The sequence below is a fragment of the Ornithorhynchus anatinus genome, chromosome 13 (genome assembly GCF_004115215.2).
Source record: "Ornithorhynchus anatinus isolate Pmale09 chromosome 13, mOrnAna1.pri.v4, whole genome shotgun sequence".
Classification (NCBI taxonomy): domain Eukaryota; kingdom Metazoa; phylum Chordata; class Mammalia; order Monotremata; family Ornithorhynchidae; genus Ornithorhynchus; species Ornithorhynchus anatinus.
Window position 1 is genome coordinate 17,008,992 of NC_041740.1, and position 17,675 is coordinate 17,026,666.

A 17,675-nucleotide genomic window follows, 5' to 3' on the forward strand; every position below is an offset into this window, starting at 1 on the left:
AGTCTCACTCCTTTCTAGGCATCTTCCTTGGTGATCACCTGGATCCCAGGATCGTAGACAAGAGAATACAGGGGACTTAATGCAAGCCCCAGCACCTCAGGAAATAACTTCAAATAACCGGGAAGCATCAAGAAAGGCACAGAAGGCAGAGTTCAGTAACCATATGCAAACTCTGGCCCACTTGCTTCAGGTCTTCTACAGGCATTTCTGAGCTCTGCAGTTTACGGACCTGATACAAGGTCCACAGATGAGAAACCAAGTTGACAAAGAGGATAGAGCACCTTCCACATGAAAATAAACTGAAAAGAGTGGGGCTCTTCATTCTAGAAAGACATGTTGAGAAAGCACAGGATTGAAATCAACAAAATCCAATGATGCCAGGGTCAGAGTCCAGATCAAACAGCTGGGTGGGGAGAGAGAGGGAAAGAGAGAGACACATTCATTCATTCAATAGTATTTATTGAGCGCTTACTATGTGCAGAGCACTGTACTAAGCGCTTGGGATGAACAAGTCGGCAACAGATAGAGACAGTCCCTGCCGTTTGACGGGCTTACAGTCTAATCGGGGGAGACGGACAGACAAGAACAATGGCACTAAACAGCGTCAAGGGGAAGAACATCTCGTAAAAACAATGGCAACTAAATAGAATCAAGGCGATGTACAATTCATTAACAAAGTAAATAGGGTAACGAAAATATATACAGTTGAGCGGACGGGTACAGTGCTGTGGGGATGGGAAGGGAGAGGTGGAGGAGCAGAGGGAAAAGGGGAAAATGAGGCTTTAGCTGCGGAGAGGTAAAGGGGGGATGGCAGAGGGAGTAGAGGGGGAAGAGGAGCTCAGTCTGGGAAGGCCTCTTGGAAGAGGTGATTTTAAAGTAAGGTTTTGAAGAGGGAAAGAGAATCAGTTTGGCGGAGGTGAGGAGGGAGGGCGTTCCAGGACCGCGGGAGGACGTGACCCAGGGGTCGACGGCGGGATAGGCGAGACCGAGGGACGGCGAGGAGGTGGGCGGCAGAGGAGCGGAGCGTGCGGGGTGGGCGGTAGAAAGAGAGAAGGGAGGAGAGGTAGGAAGGGGCAAGGTGATGGAGAGCCTTGAAGATGCTTTGAGGAGACTAACTAGGGTTAGAAGATTAACTAAATTACGAAACCAAACTGTTTAAAGTAAATGTTAATGTTAGAATATAAAAATCAATCAATCAACGGCATTTATTGAAAGCTTATTGTATACAAAACACTGTACTAAGTAAGAGAAGCAGCGTGGCTCAGTGGAAAGAGCCCGGGCTTGGGAGTCAGAGGCCATGGGTTTGAATCCCGGCTCTGCCACCTGTCAGCTGTGTGACCGTGGGCAAGTCACTTCACTTCTCTGTGCCTCAGTTACCTCATCTGTAAAATGGGGATGAAGACTGTGAGCCTCACGTGGGACAACCTGATTACCCTGTATCTACCGCAGCGCTTAGAACAGTGCTCTGCACATAGTAAGTGCTTAACAAATACCAACATTATTATTACTTGGGAATGTACAATACATTAGAGATGGTAGAAATTATCCCTGCCCACCAAGAGATAACAGTCAACAGGAGGAGACAGACATTAAAATAAATTCCAGAGAGGGGAAATAGTAATGTATATAAGTCCTGTAAGGCTGAGGGGACTATTGAAGTATTTAAAGGGTAGATGGCCAAGAAAGATGTGGAGATAGTGTACCCTCAAGAGAGGTCTGCCCTAGAGGTTTCCGAAATGCTACAATATGGAGCAGGGCAGAAGTCAAAGGCAATGCAGGTGCTCAGTCTTGAAGTCTTGGTGACTTGGACCGAAGTTTATCCATTGTAAATGATGGGAGACTTCTTTGTCGTGTCATCACCCACGAAGAGTTTAATCCTGTTCTCTAATGGAAAGTATTCCATCGTACCAAACACTAACCTTCCTCTATGGCCATACCCACATAAGAACATTAGATGATGATGATGATGACAATAACAACAACAATTGTGGTATTAGTTGAGTGCTTACTATGTGCCATCCACTGTTCTAAGTGCTGGGGTTGATACAAGATAATCAGGTCAGACACAGTCCCCGTCCCAGTGCGGCTCATAGTCTAAGGGCGAGGGAGGATAAGTGCTGAATCCCTGTTTTACAGATGAAGAAAATAAAGCCCGGAGAAGTTAAGTGACTTGCTGGATAATCTGGGGTAATTTACATACTCCGCAGTTTGGCCAGAATCACTGAGAGCTTGTTTAGCCTGAAATGAATTTTTGGAATGGGACGTTCAAGATAATTTGCCATCTAGATCAGGGCCTTTGAGTCTGCTACGTCAGTTGTTTTCCACAGTACTTTCTGGATTGATCCTCACAGTTGAGACAAAAGACTGAGAGATTAATGGTTTTATCATTATGTTTGCAACTTAGATTTTCCATGACTCGAGGAGTCAGTGTCATTTAGAGGCCCAGGATAAATATTTCAGACAGGTAACGTTTTATGCCTTACCCACACAGAACAATAAAACCCAAATAGCAACCAATGTTCTCTTTCTAACGAAAAATACTAAAAACCTATATTTTTCACAATTAAAAAAGCTAAATGCAAATAGCACTACATGGTTTCAGCAAATAGATTGCAATCAGCATGTGTGTGAGAGAATAATTTTAATTTCCTTTAGTCTTCTGGAGATCATTCGACTTAGAAGACAGTTTTCACAGTGTGAAAGAATACGCCCCAAACCTAACACCTACAGTGGTTAATAATAAAGGGAACAGGAAAAAGAGTGTGTATTTTGATGAATAAGGAAATATTCTCAAGCTGAAAAGTGACAGGGGTGGGGTGATTCCAAATGAGAAAAGAATAGTCATGATTTTTCTTTGTCATTCTGGCAGTTCTTTAATTGTATTCGAGCAGTGCTAGTGTCCCAAGGAGTAAATGGCATTTTAATTAAATATACTCAATTAGACTTGGAAGAAACATTTCCCGACAAACCTTTGCAGTGGTGCTTTATGAGGAATGTTTTAAAAGGCTAAAAAGGGAAGAAAAAAATGCGACAGTAATAGCTTTCCTGAGTCTAGCAACCCCTTAGGTAACTTCAGCAGTTCCATCTCAATAAAGGCTGGTGAGAACAACTTCAGTAAATGAGTTGACGCAAGATGCTAAGTTAGCTTTAGAGCTGCATTACCCTTAAAAATGAGAAGAGAGGGAGCTGGAATGCCTTTGGAATATGTTCTCTGAGAGCTCAGCTTCAGTTTCTCATATTTCTAGGGAGGCGAAGAGGACTCCTGATTTCTGCAGCCTCTATGAAAACACTTCTATTTGTCACTTTGACGTCCCCTTTGGGGAAATTTTTTTTCAGGAAAGAGCTCTGCCTGACACTTGCAGAACTGCTGCTGCCTGAGTGACAGGAAGGTTTGACAGAGACTTTTGGGGGGAAGTCTTCTCCACCGCTACTCTCTCCTCAGTGTGGCGATGAAAGCGCATGAATGTTGTGACAGCACTAAAATGGCCGTGACCTACCTTGTCATAACATTCAGGAATCTGGAGATTAGGTATTACATTAATGGGAGAGAGAGGAAGAGACAGACAGAAAGGGATGGAAGGAAAGAACACTTTGTGATAAAGGGATAAAGGAAGGTGGATAGAAAATTGGAACTCTGGGGTGGGACAGTAAAAATAATAACGGTGATATTTGTTAAGCACTTACTGTGGGCCAAGCAGTCTGGACTTCATGGGACTCACACTCTAAGGGGGAGGGAGAACAGACATTTAAGTCCCGTTTCACAGATGAGGAAACTGAGGCAAAGAGAAGTCAAGTGACTTGCCCATGGTCACACAGCAGGCATGTAACAGAGCATGGTTGAGAATCCATGTCTTCTCTGTCCCAGCTCCATGATCTTTCCACTAATCAATCAGTCACTCAACCAATACTGAACACTAATTTTGTACACCGTACTGTGTTTAGGAGACACTAGGCCACACTGCTTCTCTAGCCAAGGCCGGCTTCAGTTGGCAGGAAAGTGAAGCAGATGCCTCTGGGCATACTACTGGGGCAGTGGCTGGTGGGAGGCAGTAGGATGATGGCGTCGACAGAGGATGATGACAGTTAATATTCTGAACTGCCCAACCCAAGTCAGAAGCAGTTCTTAATTTTAAAATCCACTCGGGAACCATGTGGTAGTTGCCTTCCTTGAGATCCATCCTAGTGGTTGTGGATGTATTATCTAACAACCCTAAGGTATTTCTGTGGGGGAGAGGGGGGACGGGGGAGAGGTTAAATGGCATTTGTTAAACGCTTACTCTTCACAGGGCACGGAACTAAGCGCTGGGGTAGATGCAAACTAATCAGGTTGGACATGGTCCATGTCCCACATGCGGTTGACAGTCTTAATCCCCATTTTACAGATGAGGTCACTGAGGCACAGAGAAGATAAATGACTTGCTCAAGGTCACACAGCAGACATGTGGCAGAGCTGGGGTTAGAACCCATGTCCTTCTGACTCCCAGGCCTGTGCTCTAGCCACTAAGTCATGCTGCTTCTCACAGGCCACGAGGCCATGAACTTCACAAGGGGCTTCACTCCTGTCTGCCTACTTGCTTGTGGCACTAAATGCACCAGTGGGAACAGCACTGGCAGGGACAAGAGAGTTGGAAGGGAACTGTGCAAATCATCAGCACTAGAATCAGTTCCTCAGTTCAGAGACTCGGCCCTGAAGTCTCAGGATTGAAGCGAGTCCACCATTCCTCATGAGAGAGTCTATCATCAGTATTTGCAAGCTCAGGGGACTACCAAAAGATTGCCATTAGTCTCTTCAGCACTGCCTAATCTCTTCCTCCCCGGATCTGCTTTCTGTCATATCCTGGTCTTCACCTGCAAACTCCAGAGAGAGACTGATGTTCCCCAAATCCATTTTATCTTGCTTCCATTTTATTTCTCCTTCTTTTTATTCAGTTGATAGAAAAATCTCTCTTGGCTCCTTCTATGATATTGAACTCTTTTCTGTCTGCATCCAGTATCTCAGATTGTGAATTTAAGAAAAAAAAATTTGCCTCAATTCCCTAGGCTCCTTTGAGCTCTTCTATCGAACGAGATTCAGGCCTTGAGGTTTCCTATTCATTTCTAGGCTCGCCTCCCATCCATCTTCCCCATGGCCTGATGTGTGGGGATTCTCTCTCCACAAAATCAGCTTTTGGATGGCTTGTGTAGCAGTTTGCTTTCTCTTGTGCCCAGGCTTGCTATTCGTCCAAGCTAAGGAAGTTTAACCCAAGATAGAAATGTAGGGGCTCTGTCAGAAAGGGTTGGGCTGGGGAGGCAGGAGGAGGCGGGAAAGGAAGAAACTTTGGGGGCTGTACTGAACTTGTGGGGAGATGGAAAAGAAGGAAATGTTGAAACCCATCTTGACAGAAAGGAAAAACTAAAAACCGAAATGAGTTGAAAACAGGGAGCGAGCTTTTCACAGCTTCACAGAGCAAAAACTCTTTGACAGCAGCACCAGGAGAGGAGGACAGTAAATGATGACTTGACCTTCTCCTTTACCTAGGCTTTTACAGGTATAAGATTGCCTTCTGTTTTCCATTCAGGTGGCCCTTTATGGGACTTCTTCATTTCTTCTCTTTCCATCATTCCCCTGTCTGAGACTTTTCCGGGATTTCCACACAGACTGTCCCATAACCTTCCCGGCTCTTTCCTTCTAGCCCTGAGCTTAGCATGGTCAGTCTCCCAGTGGCCTTCTTCCCTCCTCCAGGCTCCCGGAAGTATTTCACTTGGTGGAAACTGCAAAAACACATCTCTGCCCCATGACGGCTTCTGTCATGGCAGCTCCTTTTGCTCCCAAAGAATCTGGGCCAGATTCCAAACAGGGATGTAGAGAAGACAGCTCCGGCCCCACTGCCAGCTCCCTCAACCACGCCATCTGCCACAAACTGTTCATTTCAATGGAAAATAAAGTTTTAATTAAAACTGATGAATCAGCAGGGGAATGGGCCCAGGCCTCCTCAGTCCCAGCAGCAGCCAGGTATCCTGGCTGGAAAGCCCAGAACAGCTGCAGTGACAGGAGAAGCTTGGTCTCTCCCTAACCCACGCTCACTGATTAAATGGACTCTACTCGTCACTCAGATCACTAAGCAAGGATGGAAACGTGGAGCTATTGATTCCTGAAGATGTTGCTTTTCAACCCTGTGATAGGCTAGGCTTCAAATTGTCCATTTTCATGAAAATGGGCTTATTCCTCATTATTAATGATAACAATCATCACAGTATTTAAGTACTTACTATGTGCCACGCACTGTACTAAGCACTGGAGTAGATACCAGATAATCAGGTCCCAGATGGGGCTCAGAGTCTAAATAGGAGGGAGAACAGGTAATGACTTCCCAGTTTGCAAATGAGGGAACTGAGGCACAGAGAAGTTAAGGGACTTGCCCATGGTCACACAGCAGGTAAGTGGCAGAGCTGGATTTAGAACCCAAGTCTGTGCTCTTTCCACTAGGCACTAGGCTGCTTTCCATGTTGTATTGAGCTTGGGGCAGTGCAAGAATACCTTGGGCAAATCCCTTAACTTCTCTGTGCCTCAGTTCCCTTATTTGTAAAATGGGGATTGAGACTGTAAGCCCCAAGTGGGACAAGGACTGGGTCAATCAATCAATTTATTGAACACTTACTGTGTGCAGAGCACTGTACTAGGTGCTTGGGAGAGTACAATACAAGAGAGGTGGTAAACACACTCCCTGCCCAAAATGAGCAGCCCCCTATCTTGATTCTACCCCAGATCTTACTACAGTGCCTGGCACGTAGTAAGTGCTTAATAAATACCACTGTTATTATTATTATTGCCCTGATTGACAAAATCTCTAGGCAGGCTCTTCCAAACACCAGCTCCTCCAAGAAGCATCAGCCCCTCCTCAGACCATACTTCTAGCTGGCCAACCACTGTTCCCCCCATCGACCAAATATCCTGCTGGTTGTTCCAAAGGATCCCTAGCACATCCCCTGGCCCCTGGTTAGATGTATCTTTCCATGCAACTCTCCATGGAAATACAATGAGCACATTTTCCTTTGCCAGTTGAGACCATTCCCCAAGAGGATAAACCTGAATCTGAGAATCCAATTATTATCTCAGAAATCAGCCTACCCAAACTAATATTAATTATGACTGGGTTATTTTATGATCTAAGAGAACTATTGCCTCCCACACTGGTAGGTGGCTGGAAAAATGATGTTCACTTAAAAATTTCTCTCTTCAGCATAACTGAATCACTTACGGACTCTTTCCACAGAAAATAGCAACTTGTTTTTCCCCACCTCCATTCAGGGGCACCTTAAAGGTTTGCTCCAGTTCCTTGAAGGCAGCGTTTCACTTACCCTTGAAGAGTAGCTATCTCTTGTACTCTCCCAGGGCACTCCAGCAGGGGAGCCCAAAAAGATAAGTTAGTCATTTCTGAAGGAACCCACAGGAGCTGGGCACAAAGGAAATGGCCTGATTTGTACCTTGGCAGGGCTTAAATGGGCCCAATAACATGGGACCACACCTCCAATTAATTGATCAATCTATCAGTGGTATTTATTGAGCCCTTACTATACACAGAGGCCTATGCTAAGCACTCAGGAAAGTCCCTTAGTTTTGGTAGACAAAGCCCCTGTCCTCAAGGAGCTTGCAATCTAGTGGGGGAGATAAACAGTAAAATAAATTACAGATAGGGGAAGCAACAGAGTCTAAGGTTAGGGATGTAAATTCTGTAAGGGTGGAGGGAGGGTGAGTATCAAAGTGGCCAGAATAATAATGATGGTATTTGTTTAGCGCTTACTCTATACAAAGCACTCTTCAAAGCGCTGAACCCTTAGTTGAGGGGCATGGGAGAAGTAACTTGGAAAAAAAAACCTCTGGCAGATTAGGGGACTTGTGGTCCAGATCCTCACTGAGTCACTGATGGAATGATGATCTTCATCATTCAGAAGCTTAGCAAAGGTTCTGAAGGGAGTCAGGAGCAGCTGTGGCCTAGCGGAAGGAGCACAGGCTTGAGAGTCAGAGGACCGAGCTTCTAATCTTGGCTCTGTCATTTGCCTGCTATATGACCTTGGGCAAGTCACTTAACTTCTCTGGGTCTCAGTTTCCTCATCGGTAAAATGGGGATTCGATACCTGTTCTCCCTCCTACTTGGACTGTGAGCTCCATGTGGGGCAGAAGCTGTGTTTAATCTGATTATCTCGTGTCAACCCAAGACTTGTAACACAGTAAGCGCTTAAAAATATTAGCAGACCATGTCTGCTAAGATGTCTCCACATCTGCATCAGATAGAAACCCCTTTGATTTGGCTTTAAAACACTCAATCACCTTGCTCCCTCCAATCTTACCTTGCAGATCTCCTTCTACAGCCCAGCCCACACACTTCACTCCTCTAAATGCCAACCTACTCACTCTATCTTGATCCTTCCTACCTCGCTGCCAACCCCTCGCCCACACCCTGCCTCTGGTCTAGAACTCCCTCTCCTTTCATATCTGACATACAATCAAACTCCCCATAGTCAAAGCCTTATTATAAACACCTCTCCTCCAAGAGGCCTTTCCCAGCTAAGCCTTCATTTCCTCCACTCACTCTCCTTTCTGTGCCACTCAGATTTGAACCCTTTATTCACCCCATCCTCTTGACTGGAAGCTCTTTGTGGACAGGGCACAGGTCTACCGAATCTGTTATACTGTACTCTGCCTAGTACATAATACAATGTCCTGCACATAGTAAGTGCTCAATAAATACTATTGATTGAACCTTTAGAGCAAAGAATGAGTATGAAAATGAACTTCTTCACAGAAGAGGACTTAAAGGTGGTTTCCACAGCAAAGCACCCCTTGCCTTCTACATCACAAATATTCCCAGAAGACCCTTTCGGACAAATACAGTTGTTTCAATAGCTTCAGCTTCCTCCGACCACCTGGTCCCAGAGCTGTTTGCCACAGAAACGAGATTCTCTGCTCTTCCAAATCTGATGGAAAGAGGCCTGCCACCCCCTCCTCACCTCAGGAAGGTGGCCTGGAAACTGTTTTGCTTCTATAATTCCTTGCTTGCTTTACCACAGGGAGGAGGGAGAGGTCCCTTGGGCTAGGCTTTCCTCTGAAAGCAGACCTGTGGGAGAGCTTCCATGGCAACGCCAGTCCCTGGATTTCTTACACCGTTCACTAGCTGGGGGGGATGGAAGGGGAATCTCTGGAGGGTGAAGCCTCTTCTGCCTAAAGAGGGCAGCCCAGAAGATGCCCTAGTCAAGCAGCAAACCTACCCATCCACCTTCATTGCTAAGGAAAAACCCCGTGGGAGGAAGCCTTGGGAAATGTTTTCTCTTGCCCAGCAACTGCAGTTTGGTTGCTGTGGTAACCTAACACCTTGCCCACTCTACCCAGGGAATTTAAGCCCCTCAACTCATGGAGAACTGCTGGGGCAAAACAGCTTCCTTTCACTCCTCCAATGTGGGGGGGTGGAGGGGGTGTGGGTGTATGTTTTGCACTGAACCCTCTTTAAGAGCAAGTGCCTGTTCTCCCTGGGTTGTGGAAAAGAGCTGATTATGGTCATGTGACAAAATGAATTGTGAAGAGAAGCAGGAAATGTCCAGTGAGAAGAATGTGAATGCCCTTTTCTTGGGGTGCCTACCCAAGAACAGGAAATGAAAGTATACCCCTTGTGCATCCCGGGCATCTCTCACTGAACCCCGTTTCTATTACTGGGTATGCTATTAACCCATTATCTCTCATCCACATTACTGAACAGTTCAGGATTGCTGTTTGCCTGTTAAAGTGACTATTTCTCTCAATTGTCACACTGTCATATGGGTGAGAGAAAAGAAGTAAAAGCCATTCACTTTAAATATGTCATTTTGTAATTGCAATGATCAACACACTATTATTGTTTTAAATGACTTTGGAAATCATATGCCAAAAAAGTCAAAGTATCACTAAAGGTCAGAAAAAAAAAACAATCAATCAATGGCATTTATTGAGCACTTACTATGTGCAGAGCACTGTATTAAGTGTTTAGGAGAGTACAATACAGGAGAATTAGCAGACAAGTTCCCTACCCATAATGAGCTTACAGTCTAGAGGGGGAGGCAGGAATTAATATGACTAAATAAAAGTGATTTATAGTATATCATTTAAAGATATGTACATGATTGCTGTGGGTTAGGGATAGAGTGAATATCAAATGCCCAAAGATCACAGATCTAAGGGTATAGATAGATGATACAGAAGGGAGAGGGAGCCGGGGAAAATGGGGCTTAACTGGGGAAGGCCTCTTAATCATGGAATTTGGTTACAGAAAAATGGACACAGAATTTCTGTGGAAATCCAGACAGGCTCATCAGAGGCACACAATACAAAAATCGAAAATAAGACTAGATTTGCTAACCTGCTTTCCACCCTTCCAGAAAGAATAGCGCAGATCTTGTTTCACTGCTTTCTGTCATCAATTACCATGTTTAAATGAAAACATTATCAATCAACCAATTGGAAGTACCGACTAATGAGCAAAATTTCATACTCGGTGGTCAAGTCCCTTTTCATTCATTTGTCTTCATTAACATTGTCGATCTCAGCTTTCCAGAAATAGAAGCCAGCAAATTAGTCAAAGCAATTTTTCCACCTATTTTCCCATCCTGCCTCCAGGTCTCCCAGAAACCAAATGCAAGAATTGATCAAAATGTGTTTCTGATTCTGGTTTAGCACTGTTGGGTTGGTTCAGTTGAAAGTTACCCTTCCCAGGTGGGTTATTGCTATTACAGGAAAACCACGGCTATATTGCTTAATGGCAAATGGAGAGTGTGGCTCCTTTATTTTAATAATCCAGGCACATTTAAAGGGATCTGCTCAGTCATATGAAGGTCAGCAGCCTCATTATCATCATCATCAAATCTTTAAGACGAACAGATGAGCAGATGTTTATAACGCTCGGCTGGGGCCTGGAAAAAGAGAGACCTGCTCGCTGCCCTCTCAAGGCTTGCAACCTAGAACATACAACAACAAAAGGGCACGTATAAATATGCAGCAGAACACTGTCATACAAATAATTGAATGAGGCTAGAAAACTCAGTGTCTAGAGTTTATTGTGAAGGAAAAAAATCATTTGTTGGGGTCTAGTCAAAGACAGTTGGTAAAGCAGTTACTACAGTGCTTTGCTCACTGTAAGTGTTCAAAAAAGACCACTGATTGACTGATTGGCTGACTGAAGGGTGGGAGGGATTCTTGTTGCTTGTGACCATTTCATTAGGAAAGATTTTGTTTGATTCACCCTTTGCTACAGGAAATGGAATGGCAAAAGACATTTTGCAGCCTAGGCAACAGATCTGGTCAGGAGTTCAGTCAAGAGGGAGCTGTACAGGAACACCCTCTGCTAGTTTCTGTGGCTTTGACTCTACATTCTTCGCCCTCCACAGCTGCGGCCAGGAGAAGCAGCATGGCATAGTAGAAGAAGCACAGGTCTAGGAGTCAAAGGACCTGGGTTCTAATCCCAGCTCTGGCACTTATCTCCTGTGTGACCTTAGGCAAGTCACTTAACTTCTCTGTGCCTCAGTTTCCTCATCTGTGAAATGGGGATTCAGTAACTATCCTCCTTAGGATGGGAGCCCCAAGTGGGACCTGATTATCTTGTATCTATTCCAGCGCTTAATACAGTGCTTAACACGTAGCAAGCGCTTAACAAACACCACAATTATTATTATTATCCCTCTCTCCACTTAATCCCATCTCTCTTCCCTGCCTTCACAGAGCCCACTCAACTCCTGAGGTTTTGTTTAATAGTGTGAAGTAGCAAGGCCTAGTGGAAAGAGCATGGAACTTGGGTACTAATTCTGAATCTGCACTGCCTGCTGTATGACCTTGGAAAAGTCATTTAATTTTCTTGTGCCTCAGTCTCCTCATCTGTAAGGAACAGATATTGTGTCCAGCCTGATAATAATCTTTAATCTACCCCAGTGCTTAGTAGGGTACTTGGACGTACATATCCGTATATTCCACTAGTTCCCCTCTCTGTAATTTATTGCAACTTCAGTCTCTCCCTGAAGACTACAAGATCCTTGTGGGTTTGGATCATGGCTACCAACTGTATTGTACTGTACTCTCCCAAGCACTTAGTTCAGTGCTCTGCACACAATAAGCACTCAATAAATACCACTGGTTGACTGAATGGCATATAGTAAGAACTTAACAATTTCACAGTTATTATCACTAGGTTCTGCTTTTTGCAGTGCTTGCCAGGTCTGAGGCAGTTCTAGCCCAACATCCTAGGTGGGGGTGGTCTCCGAGGACAGTTATGCTTCCCTTCAGAAAGGGGGCCGGCCAGCTCCCTGGGACAGGGGCCATCCAGGGGCCATATAATGAGGAGCAGGTAGAATGAGCTTCCCCAAATCCTAGAACTGTCCAAGTGTCATTGGCACAGCGTTCCTCCACTCCGGGGGACCGATCCCTCCCCCTGTCCAGGCAGAATCCTTCAGTCCATGATAACTCGGCTCATCGGGGAAAGAGAGAGAGGTCGGGGTCAGAGAAGCGCGTGGACAGCGGCCAAGCGCCTGGAACTCTCAAGAGCTCCCGGGAGAAGAGTGAGAGTTGGCAAGGGAAGAGTGCCTGACTTTGTTCTGGCAGGAGGAATGAGCTTTAGAATACAAAAAATCAACCACATTCAGTGGCTTTCATTGACCAATCCAGAGGCACGTTGAGTAGAGGCCTTCACAAGATATGGGGTCATAGTGGGGAACCGCAGCTCTCTGTCCCTTTACCTTGGGGACCTTAGGACTTCATGAAGACAAAGGCTCCAGACGGTGCTCCCCTTGGCAAATACGGGGTATCTATCTCCCAGTCCCTTTCCCCATATCCGCCCCCCCGACCACATTCCAGTGTACCAGACTAGAGACTCAACAAAGTTCCCTAGCCCAGAGCTGCCAGAAAAGCAGTCCAGGCCGTGAAGAGGACCACAGCCCCTCACCAAGTAGGGGTCGGGGGGTTCCTGCAGAAGCTGGTAGGACTGGGCCCCACATAACCTAGTTTTAGCCCTTGACCATTTCCACAGCTGAGTTCTGTGGACACCAGCCAGAAATCCCCTCCCGGACTCCCGACAGAAGGGGCCAGTGTCCTATGTTTCGGGAGGAGAAGTGGCCGGACTGTACACCTGGGAGTCACTGAGTTAACAGCTCCGGGACTGAATCTCTTTAAAGAGCAAATTCAGAGGTGAATGAATTCTGGGTGGGAGAAAGGGAGGTGGAAGAGGGTGGGGGAGAGAAATTCCTGGCCCCCCGCTGCCGGTCCGCATCCCCACATCCGTCCCCCAAAGCCGCTGCTGGCTCCTTCCTGCTCCCAACTGGCCGGAGCCAACTCCACCCCCACGTGGAAAATGTGCTGATTAATACAGACACCAGGCACCAGAAAGGCATGAATATGCATGAACCTCTAAGGATTGCAAAAGAAACAGTTTTAAGAATTCCAGTCCTCTCATTCATGAAAAAGAGAAATGTCTCGTTCAAGTACTTGGCCGATTGCTCTTAGAAACAGCATCGCCTTGGGATTTTCTCCTGCTCCCTGGATGCTGAGCTGTATTCTAGGGGGAGGTATGCGTCCACTTCCAAAGTCCTCTCTCCACCCCCCACCCCCCCGCCCAAGTCAGGTGTTATGATCAGATTCCACAGCTTGGACTTTCTTCCTAACGAGGATACTTTCTTAGCGAGCGGAGGGAGTCGGACTCGGATCGATGGTGACTACGTTAGTATTTGTTAAGTGTTTACTATGGGCCAAGCACTGTATTAAGCACTGTTATATTGTACGCTCCCAAGCACTTAGTAGCACATAGTAAGCGCTCAATAACTAGAATCGAGTGATTGATTTTTCAAGCCACGGGGCTGTGAATGGACTTTCTTGGGGTGCAAACCCCAAAGGTCTTCAGCTAGGGCTCCTAAATCTCACTAGGTCCTGGTATGAGTGGGGACAACACAGACGCTCTGGAGATCTAGAAACACCTAGTGAAGCGTCCCTCGTCTGAACAGCCTATGTGCCTGAAGGCAGAGGAATGGATTGAATCATCTCTCCAGATCCCTTTCCAGCTCCAAGTTTCTAAAAACTGATACAGCCCACAAGCTGGGGAAACCTTCTGACTATAGTTTAAGGAGAAGGAGACCTCTCAGGGACTATGATTAACTGGTCCCTCTTATAGGGGAGCCCGGAAAAAAAGAGTGAGGAATCTGCCCTCTGCTGGTGTGAGGGAGACAACTTGTTTCATTACAGGATAACCGCCAGGAGAAGCCAGTGTTCCCTCTAAAATGAGAATAGTTTGGGCTCAGATTGGAATTTTCCACTGCTTGAAAGTCTTTTCTTTCCCTTTAGAGAGCTCTTTAGGAGATGAATTAAGAGAGTGTCCTAAAACAGGGGGAAACCCTCAGGCACTTTCAGCTGAGTAGAGCTTGGGATTTGGGGGGACCTGAGAGAGAAAGGTTTTGCCTGGACCCTGAAGGTGATTATTATTGTTGTCATTATTAGACCTCAGTTTAAGGAGGAGAGAGAACAGGTAAACTGAGGCTCCATTTGTCCTGAAGAGGAAGTGAGGACCAGAGCTAAAATCCTGCCACAAACCCTGCTGCAGCAAGAACAGCAAAGCTGCTGCCTGGGCTCAGGGCATTCTACCTACTTCTGGCAGGACAGGGAGAGCAGCCTCCAGCGTGGGGGATGCAGTCAATCAATGGTATTTATTGAGTGCCTCCTTTGTGCAGAGCACTGTATTAAGTACTTGGGAAAGTAAAGCACAACAGACTTGATAGATGCAACCCTGCTCACAAGGATCTAAAAGGGAGACAGACGCTAAGATAAAATTACAGAAACTGACCCTGTTCCCTTTAGTTGTCTGGCCCTTCCCCCTTCTTCCTTCTCTCTCTGTTGAGAGAGAGGCCCAAATAACTAGATGTGTTGTCCACCTTGAACAAATGGATAAAATAATTGCTAGCTCTTCTCTTCATTTTAGAAATAATTGCGGCATTTGCTAAACACTTACTATATGCCAAGTATTGTACCAAGCACTGAGGTGGATAGAAGATATCCAGGTTGGGCACAGTCGCTGTCCCACAAGGGACTCACAGTCACACATAAGCACGGACAGAGCGAAGCTAGGAGTGGCAGAGCTAGAGGGGATGTAGAAGTTGGGGGAAAGGGGAGAGAACCGTGCTGAGACACACATGATTTACACTCCTTAGGGAAAACTGCTTGGTCCAAGGGGAAAAGCCCTTCAGTCACCACTCAAATTTCAACCTGGGGTCAGAGAGCTGGAAGGTCGCAGCTGAGCCCAATCCTTAGATGGCAGCATTCGGCTGTTCCTTAAACAGTCCACTGAGCAGTCGATAGTCTTTATGGAGCACCTACTCTGAGTGGAGCATTGTACTGAGCACTTGGGAGAGCAAAGCAGACGTGGACCCCTCCCCTCAAGGAGCCAGTAGCCCAATGGGTAGGACGATATAAATGGAGTAATGAGAAAGCCAGCTAGTGAAAGGGATTGACCCACGGGACTCGGAAATTCTCTGAACCGCAAGCATCACGCTTCTCAACCATCCAAATACCCGTTAGGAAGTCTGGAATATTTCTATCACCAGTGGGCTCTAACTGGATTCATAATCAGATCCATTTGCATGGATTAGCATCCTCAGTGATACAAAGTGGAACTATTATTACATAATTATCCTCATTTTCGGACGCTTCTCAGACAATCGCCTCTGGGCTTGGCAGTGAGGATCTGCTGGCAGAGGAACCCTGGCAGCCTGCTTTCTCCTGTCATGGATTTGACTAACTCTATCGTCTGGCCAGGGGCCCTGTGATCTGTCTCCTTGTTATCACACATCTGCTAGATCATTAATAAGACAGGAAACCTTTCTTTTAAGGAGCAAGGCCGGTAAATGCATATTTCAGTTAAATGAATGTGCGCTCATATGCATAATAATTATTAGCATGGGATCCGTAAAGCTCTTACTATTTGTCAAGCACTGTTCTAAGTGTTCAAATTGATCAGGTGGGATGCAGTCCCTGTCCCACATGGAGAGCACAGTCTAAGTAGGAGGGAGAACAGGTACCGAAGCCCCATTTTGCAGTTGAGGAGATTGAAGCACAGAGAAGTTAAGTAACTGGCCCAAGGTCACACAGCAGGCAAGTGACAGAACTGGGATTAGAACCCCATTCCCCTGACTCCCAGGCCCATGCTCTTTCCACTAGGCCACACTGCTCCCCTACAGAAGCAGCATGACCTAGTGAGAAGCAGCATGGCCTAATGGCTAGAGCATGGGCCTGCGAGTCATAAGGTCATGGGTTCTAATCCCAGCTCTACCAGTTGTCAGCAGTGTGACCTTGGGCAAGTCACTGAACTTCTCTGGGCCTCAGTTACCTCATCCTAAAAATGGGGATCGAGACTGTGAACCCTCTGTAGGACAGGGGCCGTATCCAACCCGATCATCTTGTATCTACCCCAGTTCTTAGAACAGTGACTGGTGGATAGTAAGCGTGTAACAAATACCATAATTATTATTACTATATTCTCTTGTCATGGGTCTTCCACTTGGGAATAGAGGAAAAAAAAACTAATAAGGTTATTCCATCATGACACCCACAACTGTGAATGCAGCATAAGGGGAAAAAAGCACATGTCCGTGTAGATTGTACCACATCAATCATTAACACTAGTCTTCATCATATTAAATATCTCCACCAGAGAAATTAAGGGTGTATTTCTTCTAAACACCAGTCCCGAGATACTTGAATTCTTCTCAGGAGCTATTTCGTACATTTGGCAGTCGCGGCCATACTGAGAAGTTCTCGGGATCGCTCCCCTAGCAACACAATGTAAATTTCAGCACCTGGCCATGACCTCATCTTCCTTATGTGCCCAAAATGAGGTCACCGCTATTGACGACGGAACAAATCGGGTGTCCTGGAATAAGCACTTCCCAACACATTTTGTTTCGAGAAGTGAATCGAAGCAACCGTCGGGAACACCATCTTGGTTCAGTTTAAGGGGAAAGGGACTTTGGATTTATTTACCCAGCGGTTGAGATAAGATCCCCGAAGTGAAAATCATATCAAGGGCCCCACGGTAGCGCTTAAGGAAGTAAGTCGAAAGGGAGCAGACGAGAATAAAAATGAGGTCGCCAACGGCTGATAGCAGCTCCGCAAAATGATGGGAGACCGGCGCTTCCCCAGATCCGGACTGGGGGCAGTGGAAGTAATGGGATAAATGGAAATCGAGCTCGGGACCGGAAACAAATAAATCTCCGCTGCTTGGCGGAGACGCCAGGCTTTTCGGTGAACGGAGACCTCACCGACGATCTGTGTGCGGATGCGCTGGAGGGCGGCGATTAATTGACGGTCACCTCGAACGAGGGCCCGTCTCCGGCCCGTCGCAAGAAAATAAATGTCTGTGGGTCGGCCAGGGTCTCGGCTAAGCGGCCCCCGACCCTCCTTTGTGACGGCGTTGGAGAAAGGCAGGCCGGGGAAGTCGCAAGGAAAGTAGTGCAATCCCCTCTCAAAGCCAAAGCCGTGTCGTTTTTTTAGAACCCACCGATGGAGCCAGCCTGTGCTCCCATACGGCGCATTATGCAGAGTGGGCGCAAGATGGACAGGCTGGCAGGAATTCAGGGGGCTCCGATGGTGCACGGGCCTGCCAATTTATCTAGGGAGGAATGGGAGAGAGTCTGCCCGGCCAAGG